We start from the raw sequence: 9,790 nt of genomic DNA on the forward strand, positions 1-9,790 counted from the left end.
GCCGAGTTTTTTGTGACACCCCAAGGCGTTCTCCTACCACCTCACAAAATATCAAGGGGGGTCGTCGGAGGAAAATTTTTTCCGTAATATAGCTCATATACAGAGAATTTCACTCGCGGTCACTTTTTAGCCCTCGTCGAGGGCTTTGAGTGAAACCGACAGATCAGCCGTACGGCCAAGCCATTTACCTATAAGCATGCCAAAACTTAGCCAGATGTAAAGAGGGTAAGTGCCCTAAAATCCGTTTTGAAATGACCCTCTGTTTTCCCCATAAAATACAAAGATTATATAGGGAAATACGACTGGTCAGTTTTGACCCACTTCCCGATTTTTCCCAGATATGCCGAGTTTTTTGTGACACCCCAAGGCGTTCTCCTACCACCTCACAAAATATCAAGTGGGGTCGTCGGAGGAATTATTTTTTCGTAATATAGCCCATATAAGGCGCCGGTCAGTCGAGGTCAGTTTTGACCCCCTCTCCGTCGACTTTTCGGCCAACCGTCACCGGCCCTCGTGTTCTATCGACCCAAGGCACCATCGTGCCAAATTTGACGCGCCTGCGGCGCCGGGAAGTGCCCTATCGGGCACTTGACCACTTTGCTTTATATATATAGATAATACAGACCATCCAAGCAGTGGCGTAGCGAGGTCGGGTGTCACCCGGTGCGGCACTTAATGGTGTCACCCCCCCAGAGGCATAGAGACCCTTCCCAGGGACAAACTTTCAAATTTTCGATTTGCACCCCCCCCCTCAAACTTTCGATTTGCACCCCCCCTCGAGTTTTCGATTTGCACCCCCACCCCTCAAACTTTCGATTTGCACCCCCCCCTCGAGTTTTTCTCTCTATATTTTGCTATTTTTTGCCTTGGTGTCACCCCCCTAAATGGTGTCACCCGGTGCGGTCCGCACCCCCCGCCCCCCCCTCGCTACGCCCCTGGTTATAAATAACATTACGTAACTGTAGGTGGTTATATAATTATTATATTGCTACACTGAACAGCTGTGCGGTGACTGATGTGTGTCCTAGATTTAACTATTAACTAGATCTAGATTCTAGATCTAAACGTAAACAAGACGGCTCAAGTCCAATCTAAGAGAAAAGGTAAACGCATTGGTCTTCTTATTTTAAAATTTTATTAGGCCTGATTTGTAAACTTCTCTTTTGTTTTACCAACCGAATTCATGTTGCTTTTATTTTTTTCAATAATTTTAAATTAATTAGTAATAATTAGCAGTGGCGTAGCGAGGTCGGGTGTCACCCGGTGCGGCACTTAATGGTGTCACCCCCCCCAGAGGCATAGAGACCCTTCCCAGGGACAAACTTTCAAATTTTCGATTTGCACCCCCCCCCCCCCTCAAACTTTCGATTTGCACCCCCCCCTTGGAGTTTTCGATTTGCACCCCCCCTCAAACTTTCGATTTGCACCCCCCCCCCCCTCGAGTTTTTTTCTATATATTTTGCTATTTTTTGCCTTGGTGTCACCCCCCTAAATGGTGTCACCCGGTGCGGTCCGCACCCCCCGCCCCCCCCCTCGCTACGCCCCTGCATCCAAGGCATTGCGAACAAAGATCAGTAACGCTAGACCATGTAGGCATTAAATTAAAAACAAAACAACCGGACTCTTGACTGGAACATAACGTGAGTTCATCACGTTGTGAGAACAGGAAACCTGGGCGGGTAGTAGCTGTTAGATCGAATCAAAACTTGTCAAAAATTGTCAATACTTTTGTTAAATAGATCTATAACCTTGAGTGAGTCGTGTTAATGTTGACAGTGTACCAAACAATATGAAGCAGACACGGTTTTGTCACTTAGATGGAGATGTGTTTAAAACATGTGACTGTACCAGTATGTGATCAGTTCTAAGATGTTTTTGTTCGACGTCTGTGTGTGTCTGTGTGTATATGTGTGTGTGTGTGACAGAGTTTATGTATCTTTGTGTATCCTTGTGTATGTGTGTGTCTGTGTGAGTATGTCTGTGTGTATGTGTGGGTTTATGTATCTTTGTGTATCCTTGTATATGTGTGTGTCTGTGTGAGTGTGTCGCTGTGTGGTGTATGTGACACTTTGGCTAAATAAATTAGAGTCAGATGCTCAACTTTGTGGGGAGAACCCAGGTTATATATAGGTTTATTGCTGGTCTCCACACCTAGTTGATTAATCATTACCGTACACGATTATGCATTACACTTCTGGATTTTACAATTTACCTGTTGTTAGCCTCTAGCGAAATATAGTTAAAAATGGTTACCAACATAGAAACATTAATCTCTTAATTAAAAAGCCGTTATGAGCATGGGCATCGGTGGTCTAGTGGTAGAATACTCGCCTGCCACGCGGGTGACCCGGGTTAGATTCCCGGTCGATGCAATATGTTTTTGTACCACGGTTTAATTTTTAATCCAGCGTTATTCACACTAATTTATTGGACACGAACCCATTTTTTTGCTCTTCAATTCTTCGAAGACTCAAAATGTTACAGATTCGTAAATACATTTATCCTAGATATAGGCCAATCATATTGGGCATAGCGCTAACCACACTATTCCTTCATATGCCGATGTCACAGAAACAAGTGAACTCTACTTCACTTGCCCCATAGACCGTCAGGTTTGAAGAGGAACTTTTCTTTACTCATAGGCCTATCTTAATTTGTTTGTTATTTCCTTTAGATCAACATTGTAGCAATACTAATCCACGAAGTACATTTCCCCATTTCCAATCTATCCAGCTGCTATATATCCTTATCCATGAACTACGTATCCACCAGTTCCCATACATACTAATCCACAAACTACATATCTCCCTAGCCCCACTACATTCTAATCCATTTCCTACATATCACCTAGATCCAATACATTCTAACCCACGAACTACATTACCTCTGTAGCACCAATATATATATACTAATCCAGAAACTACATATCCCCCCCCCCCCAGTTCCGATAGATTCTCAAGCACCGACAACCCCAGCGCTACTTTAGACCCACTTTCGACCCACTCCAGACCCACTTGAGTCCCCTGAAGTGAGAGCTACCAAACCCTCAACACCGGTTCACATCTTGAAACCAAAACAAAAGCTCGTGCATTGCGTCACTGCCGGCAGTTTTCGGTACTCTGCTGTAAAATGATTTCATATCGAAAGTAACGTTTAACTTTTTTTTTACATGGCAGGAAGTGTCTCAACAAGAGCGCCACTTATTGAATTTCACTTGGAATTTAATTGCAAACGTTGAGCTGTATTTTTTAAATTTTTATTTTTGAGAAATTGAACTACTTTAAATTGACGTAAGTGCTTATAGTTTCCGTGATCTAGTTGCAATTACGTGCTTTAAAAATAAAAATTCAATAAATGTCTAACATTTTCAATTTTTTAATTTTTTTTTTAAGACGGGTAAATGCAAGTAGGCTACCACTGTGTAGATCGGTATGCCTTACTTGTTGGGTTATCTTCTAAATTTGAAAAAAAAAAGTTTTCAATAATTGATAAAACTTACATACAACTTACGACCTCGTCTATTTGTTTCGGTACACTGGTAGGGGGGGGGGGGGGGAGGTGGAGAGGGGGGCTATATTTTCAGGGAGGGGGATGGAGACACAGGGGGGAATGGGGGGGGGTGGAGGGAGGGGAATCCCTGAAGATATGCTTGAAAGAAACTCTGTCGACATGTGTCACAAACCCCGGTGTGACAGCGATCAATCAACGAAAGTGTCTTCAACTTTAAAATACTAGTTAAATGTATTAACGAAGTGTCTTCAACTTTCAGATACTAATTAAAGGCATGTCATCGTACTGACTACTTGAGAGTACGTCCAGTTTCAAGTTAAATTCCGGACAGTTACCTCACACACACACACACAGAAAGACTCACACACATACTCACACATACACACACATACACACATACACACATACACACATATACACATACACACATACACACATACACACATACACACATACACACATACACACATACACCCATACACCCATACACCCAAACACCCAAACACCCATACACACATACACACATACACACATACACACATACACACATACACACATACACCCAAACACCCATACACACATACACACATACACACATACACACATACACACATACACACATACACACATACACACATACACACATACACACATACACACATACACACATACACACATACACACATACACACATACACACATACACACATACACACATACACACATACACACATACACACATACACACATACACACATACACGCATACACGCATACACGCATACACGCATACACGCATACACGCATACACGCATACACACATACACACATACACACATACACACATACACACATACACGCATACACACATACACACATACACACAAACACTCATACACACATACACACATACACACATACACACATACACACACACGCGCGCACTCACACTCACACACACTTAACCATGTGACTAAAATGATCTCACGCCCCAGTTTTTTACTTGCTAGGTCACACTGCACGTGCTACTCCAGTGTGAGCACCCTCACACGACCGTCAACGCCCTACCTGACATGTCGCTCCGTTTTACGCCGACACCTTCGCGTGAAAATTACGCTGGGAAAATTCTATATCATTATTTCCTCACACCCCAGTAGGAAAATAATCTCAAATTTACGATTTTAAAAAATTTCAAGGATAAAAGGAACGAGTTGGTTTCGATCCTGTCTCGCAAATTACAGGAAATTATATCACACCTTCCCGTCAATGTCTAATATAAACTGTTTTTGTTTTTGTAAGTCAGACACAGACGTCATAGCCGGATGAATGTCAACATTTGGTTCAAGTTGTGTCTAGAAATGAGATAAATAGAAAATGATTTATTCGGTTGCTTCCCTTGCATCGTAAACTGAATTCTGAGCAGAAAATTATTACGTTTGAATTTATCTGGAAAAAAATAATTGTGCTATCTCCATCCCTCAGCTATTACTTTTTATAAAATTTTTCCCTTTTTTTTTTGATAAAAGAAGAAAAACGTGTAAACAAATTAATACGTTTTTAGTCAAGTTGACATCACCGATTTAAACCATTACATTTATACGATTTTAGTAGTAAACTGTTCAATGATTTAAGACTAACGCAGTAGAACTACAGACTTTAGTGTTTATTTATTTGTAAACAAAGTTTATTTCACATACAATGTACATGCAATTTATTTTTACTAATGATATAATATAACACGTGACTCTCGAAATGCTATTGAGAAGGTTTTCGTATTCAAGGTAAAGTTAGGTTTCTATTTTGCTATGTTCTAGTAATATGCAGGCTACTAATGTATTGTTCTGTTCTAGGTATTGACAGACTACTACTTTTTTTTGTCAGCTTACGTGTAAACATATACTTGGTGCCATTGGAACGTTGTGTGGCTCTATGTGGATTAGAGCAATGGATTTGATAAGTGGATTAGAGCTGTATATTAGAGCAGTGGATTCGATTAGAGGATTTGAGCTGTGGTTAAAAGCAATGGATTTAAAAAGTGGATTATAGCAGTGGATTAGAGCAGTGGATTAGAGTAGTGGATTAGAGCAGTGGATTAAAGCAGTGGATTGAAGTCTTGGATTGAAGTGGCATTGTGCCATTGTGGAGCAGTGGATACAGAAAACAATCACGAGTTAACCTCCTTGTTTAAAGACACGATTCACACCCACAATGCCATTCACCACGAGTTAGCCTCGCTGGTGTGTGCCCCCCCCCCCACCCCCACCCTCCAACAGCGACCAAAACGAGGCCATGGAGTTGATTAGAAAATCTACGGTCATCTAGGACCACGCACCACTTGCCTTTTATTTTCTTCTCCAACTCTCTGGGCACTGGTGGAACAAATCCTTTTAGAGCCTAATGCTATAATCAACCCCGCCCTAGTTTCAACCCCCCCCCCCCCCCCCTTCTACCCTATTCCAGCAGACCCACCCCTACCCTATTCCCGCAATCACAACCCCCCCTACCCCCACCATACTTCCTATCCCCTTGGGGCCCCTGCCCTCAACTCCTTTTCCCGACGTCTTGTAAATTTTTTTAAGCAGAAAAATTACGACACCCCCCCACCACTCCCACACACACACCCACACTAACACACCCACGATATAGACCAAGTTTGATCCCCCATTTATTAATCCGTAATATAAATCAGTTGACTTGATCTAGCTGAATTTTACCGGCTAAAATCTCCACGCATATCTACTTTAGTCCCCCGCATTTTGAAACCATCCTTACTCAAATATCAAGCTCGTATTTCTTTCATTTTTTTTTAAATTCGCATTTGGCTCAATTAAAATTACCATTTTCCTGGCGCCAAATGATGTTTTATTGATTATCGGACCATGCAGAACACAAATTGCGTTAATTATAAATCCTGCTATTCATTCTTAATTAAGAAAGAAATGTAAAAAAAAAAAAAAAAAAAAAAAAAAAAAGAAAAAAATGACATCATTGCTGTGGTTTTATGCGGCGTGTAGGTCAGTTACGTGTAGAAATGGGTCGCACTATTGAAAAAGTCAGTTAATCAATTACAACGTACTAAGTAGCCTACCTGCGAGGGGGAGGGGGGTGAGAGGGAGGACTATGTATTTCTGATACAGTATATCTCGACGCTTCTTCTTCTTCAACATTCTTAATGTCAGTGTTGGAAGAGATTTCATCCAACACAATTAAGTATACCATTTAGGCATGAAATTCGTCTCTCGCAGAAGCTGTAGAGTACCATCTGACGGATGTGACACTATGTGTTAATGTTTGGTAGTTTTATAAAGCGTGAACAGAGGATTGCTAAATGTAAGCAATCTTGTACTAAATTATGTGTCCATGATGGGGTGGGGCGTTAGGGCGCTGGAGCTAACAAAGGTTAGGTTGCTTGGGCGTTAGGGCGCTTGGGCTATAGGGCGAAGGGGCGATATGGCGCTGGGGCTTACAGAGGTTAGAGCGCTGGGGTGTTAGGGCGCTGGGGCATTCGGCGATGGGGCGTTAGGGCGCTGATCATTATAATTGTAAAAAAAAGCAAATGTGTGTAGTTGAGTAAATAATATCTCTTTTGAACGTTAATTAGTTTGGAACATTATAACCAACCTTACTGTTAGACTGAACGTAATAATTAACCCATATTAGACTGAAAATAATAATTAACAGTATGATTATACTGAAAGTTTAAACGAATAAATGAACCATAAGATCAAGATGAAGTAGAGTTTATATGTTTCTTGGCCCTAACGTGAGTTAGCTGGGTGGACTCAGGGACATACTATTGACTTGAACCCAGATTCGAACTCGAGACTTTAAGGTTACCAACTTGATTATAGAGAACGTGATAATTTAACTTATAAATAGACTAAACGTAAACAAACCCAACTCTGAAAAAAATATTTTTCTACCGATACATCACGACATTCCCCACCCCCACGGATCTCATTACTTCTGTCATCAGCAACCCCTACTCCACCCCCCCCCCCACTGACATACTAATATGAACTAATCCCCGTCACCTATCAACCCCTCCCCCCACCTAATATCGATAGCACGGCGAGACAACAGACCCACAACATCCTGGAGACATGTTGGGTTGTGAAAGTCGAGGTGGGACCACGTGGTGGCACGTCCAGCGATCTGATTGGTTCATCCGGTCCACGTGATGGATGTGAAGACTACAGCTTTGTTTTTTTTCCTCCTGTTTTTTAGTCAGTCAATATTTTCAATCCGGTCAATTTTACAATTAAATATAGGTCAAGCTTTATAATCCAGTCAATGTTATACTACGGTCAATATTATACTATCGTCAACGTTATACCACGGTTAATGTTATATTACGTTTAATGTTATACAATGGTCAATGTTATATTACGGTCAACGTTATAATACTGTCAATATTTACAAACACTGAAACTAGGTCTGTTTGGTTGCCAGCTGATTCTTTTGTCCAGCTAATTAATGAAGTCGTCCGGCTAATTAATAAAGTCGTCCGGCTAATTAATGAAATCACACCCTGTCTTCACTGCCTGTATTAGTTGCGATTTTTAATTCAGCCAATTAATGAAGCCACACGACTAATTGATGACCCTTACTGGTCATATAATCTGTTCATAAAATCAGCTAGATTCTACTTCAGCTACCCATATCACCATAAGATCCAGAATTGAACCAAAGCCACAACCACAAGGGTGATAAAATAAATTAATAAATAATAATTTTTTTTTTCAATTTAATAATTGTCCCTAATCTAAAAACAAAAACCGCCGAATTCTTGTACCAAAAAAATAATCTTCAGAATGTCTTCATTTTATTGAATTCTGAGCGTAAACAACGAATTAATTAAGATGGTTTGTTGCACTTCCAGACCTGTCTGTGCTAGCTAGGCATGTTGGATTACATTTGTCTAAGAGACTCACCGATAACGTAGGCAGTGGCGTAGCGAGGTCGGGTGTCACCCGGTGCGGCACTTAATGGTGTCACCCCCCAGAGGCGTAGTGACCCTTCCCGGGGACAAATTTTCAATTTGCACCCCCCTCAAACTTTTGATTTCCACCCCCCTCAAATTTTTCTCTATATAGTTTGCTATTTTTTTGCCTTGGTGTCACTCCCCTAAATGGTGTCATCCGGTGCGGTCCGCACCCCCCCCTCCGCACCCCCCTCGCTACGCCTCTGGACGTCGATTATCAATGATGTCATAATTTTAAAGACGTTTCACCCTCTCCCCTCTTTGGTCGGTTATTAAACCTACCCCTAAGATCTGTATCACGACCTGTGATCTGTATCACCCTCCCTCTCCTCCCTGTGATCTGTATCACCCTCCCTATGATCTGTATCACCCTCTGTGATCTGTATCACCCTCCCTCTCCTCCCTATGATCTGTATCACCCTCCCTCTCCTCCCTGTGATCTGTATCACCCTCCCTCTCCTCCCTGTGATCTGTATCACCCTCCCTATGATCTGTATCACCCTCTGTGATCTGTATCACCCTCTGTGATCTGTATCACCCTCCCTGTGATCTGTATCACCCTCTGTGATCTGTATCACCCTCCCTGTGATATGTATCACCCTCCCTCTCATCCCTATGATCTGTATCACCCTCCCTGTGATCTGTATCACCCTCCCTCTCCTCCCTATGATCTGTATCACCCTCCCTATGATCTGTATCACCCTCCCTGTGATCTGTATCACCCTCCCTCTCCTCCCTATGATCTGTATCACCCTCTGTGATCTGTATCACCCTCCCTCTCCTTCCTATGATCTGTATCACGCTCCCTCTCCTCCCTGTGATCTGTATCACCCTCTGTGATCTGTATCACCCTCCCTATGATCTGTATCACCCTCCCTGTAATCTGTATCACCCTCTGTGATCTGTATCAGCCTCCCTGTGATCTGTATCACCCTCCCTCTCCTCCCTATGATCTGTATCCCCCTCCCTCTCCTCCCTATGATCTGTATCACCCTCCCTCTCCTCCCTGTGATCTGTATCACCCTCCCTATGATCTGTATCACCCTCTGTGATCTGTATCACCCTCTGTGATCTGTATCACCCTCCCTGTGATCTGTATCACCCTCTGTGATCTGTATCACCCTCCCTGTGATATGTATCACCCTCCCTCTCATCCCTATGATCTGTATCACCCTCCCTGTGATCTGTATCACCCTCCCTCTCCTCCCTATGATCTGTATCACCCTCCCTATGATCTGTATCACCCTCCCTGTGATCTGTATCACCCTCCCTGTGATCTGTATCACCCTCCCTGTAA

At 42.4% G+C, this 9,790-nt stretch overlaps 1 non-coding gene across 1 annotated transcript; it reads left to right on the forward strand.

The window, feature by feature from the left end:
* The first annotated feature begins 2,301 nt into the window (after positions 1-2,301).
* Positions 2,302-2,372, forward strand: Trnag-gcc (transfer RNA glycine (anticodon GCC)). The gene has a single exon. It is a non-coding gene; the product is annotated as a tRNA-Gly (tRNA).
* Positions 2,373-9,790: the final 7,418 nt, after the last annotated feature.

Source organism: Physella acuta, unplaced genomic scaffold (genome assembly GCF_028476545.2).
Source record: "Physella acuta isolate Inbredline_101_S28 unplaced genomic scaffold, ASM2847654v3 ptg000742l, whole genome shotgun sequence".
Taxonomy (NCBI): domain Eukaryota; kingdom Metazoa; phylum Mollusca; class Gastropoda; family Physidae; genus Physella; species Physella acuta.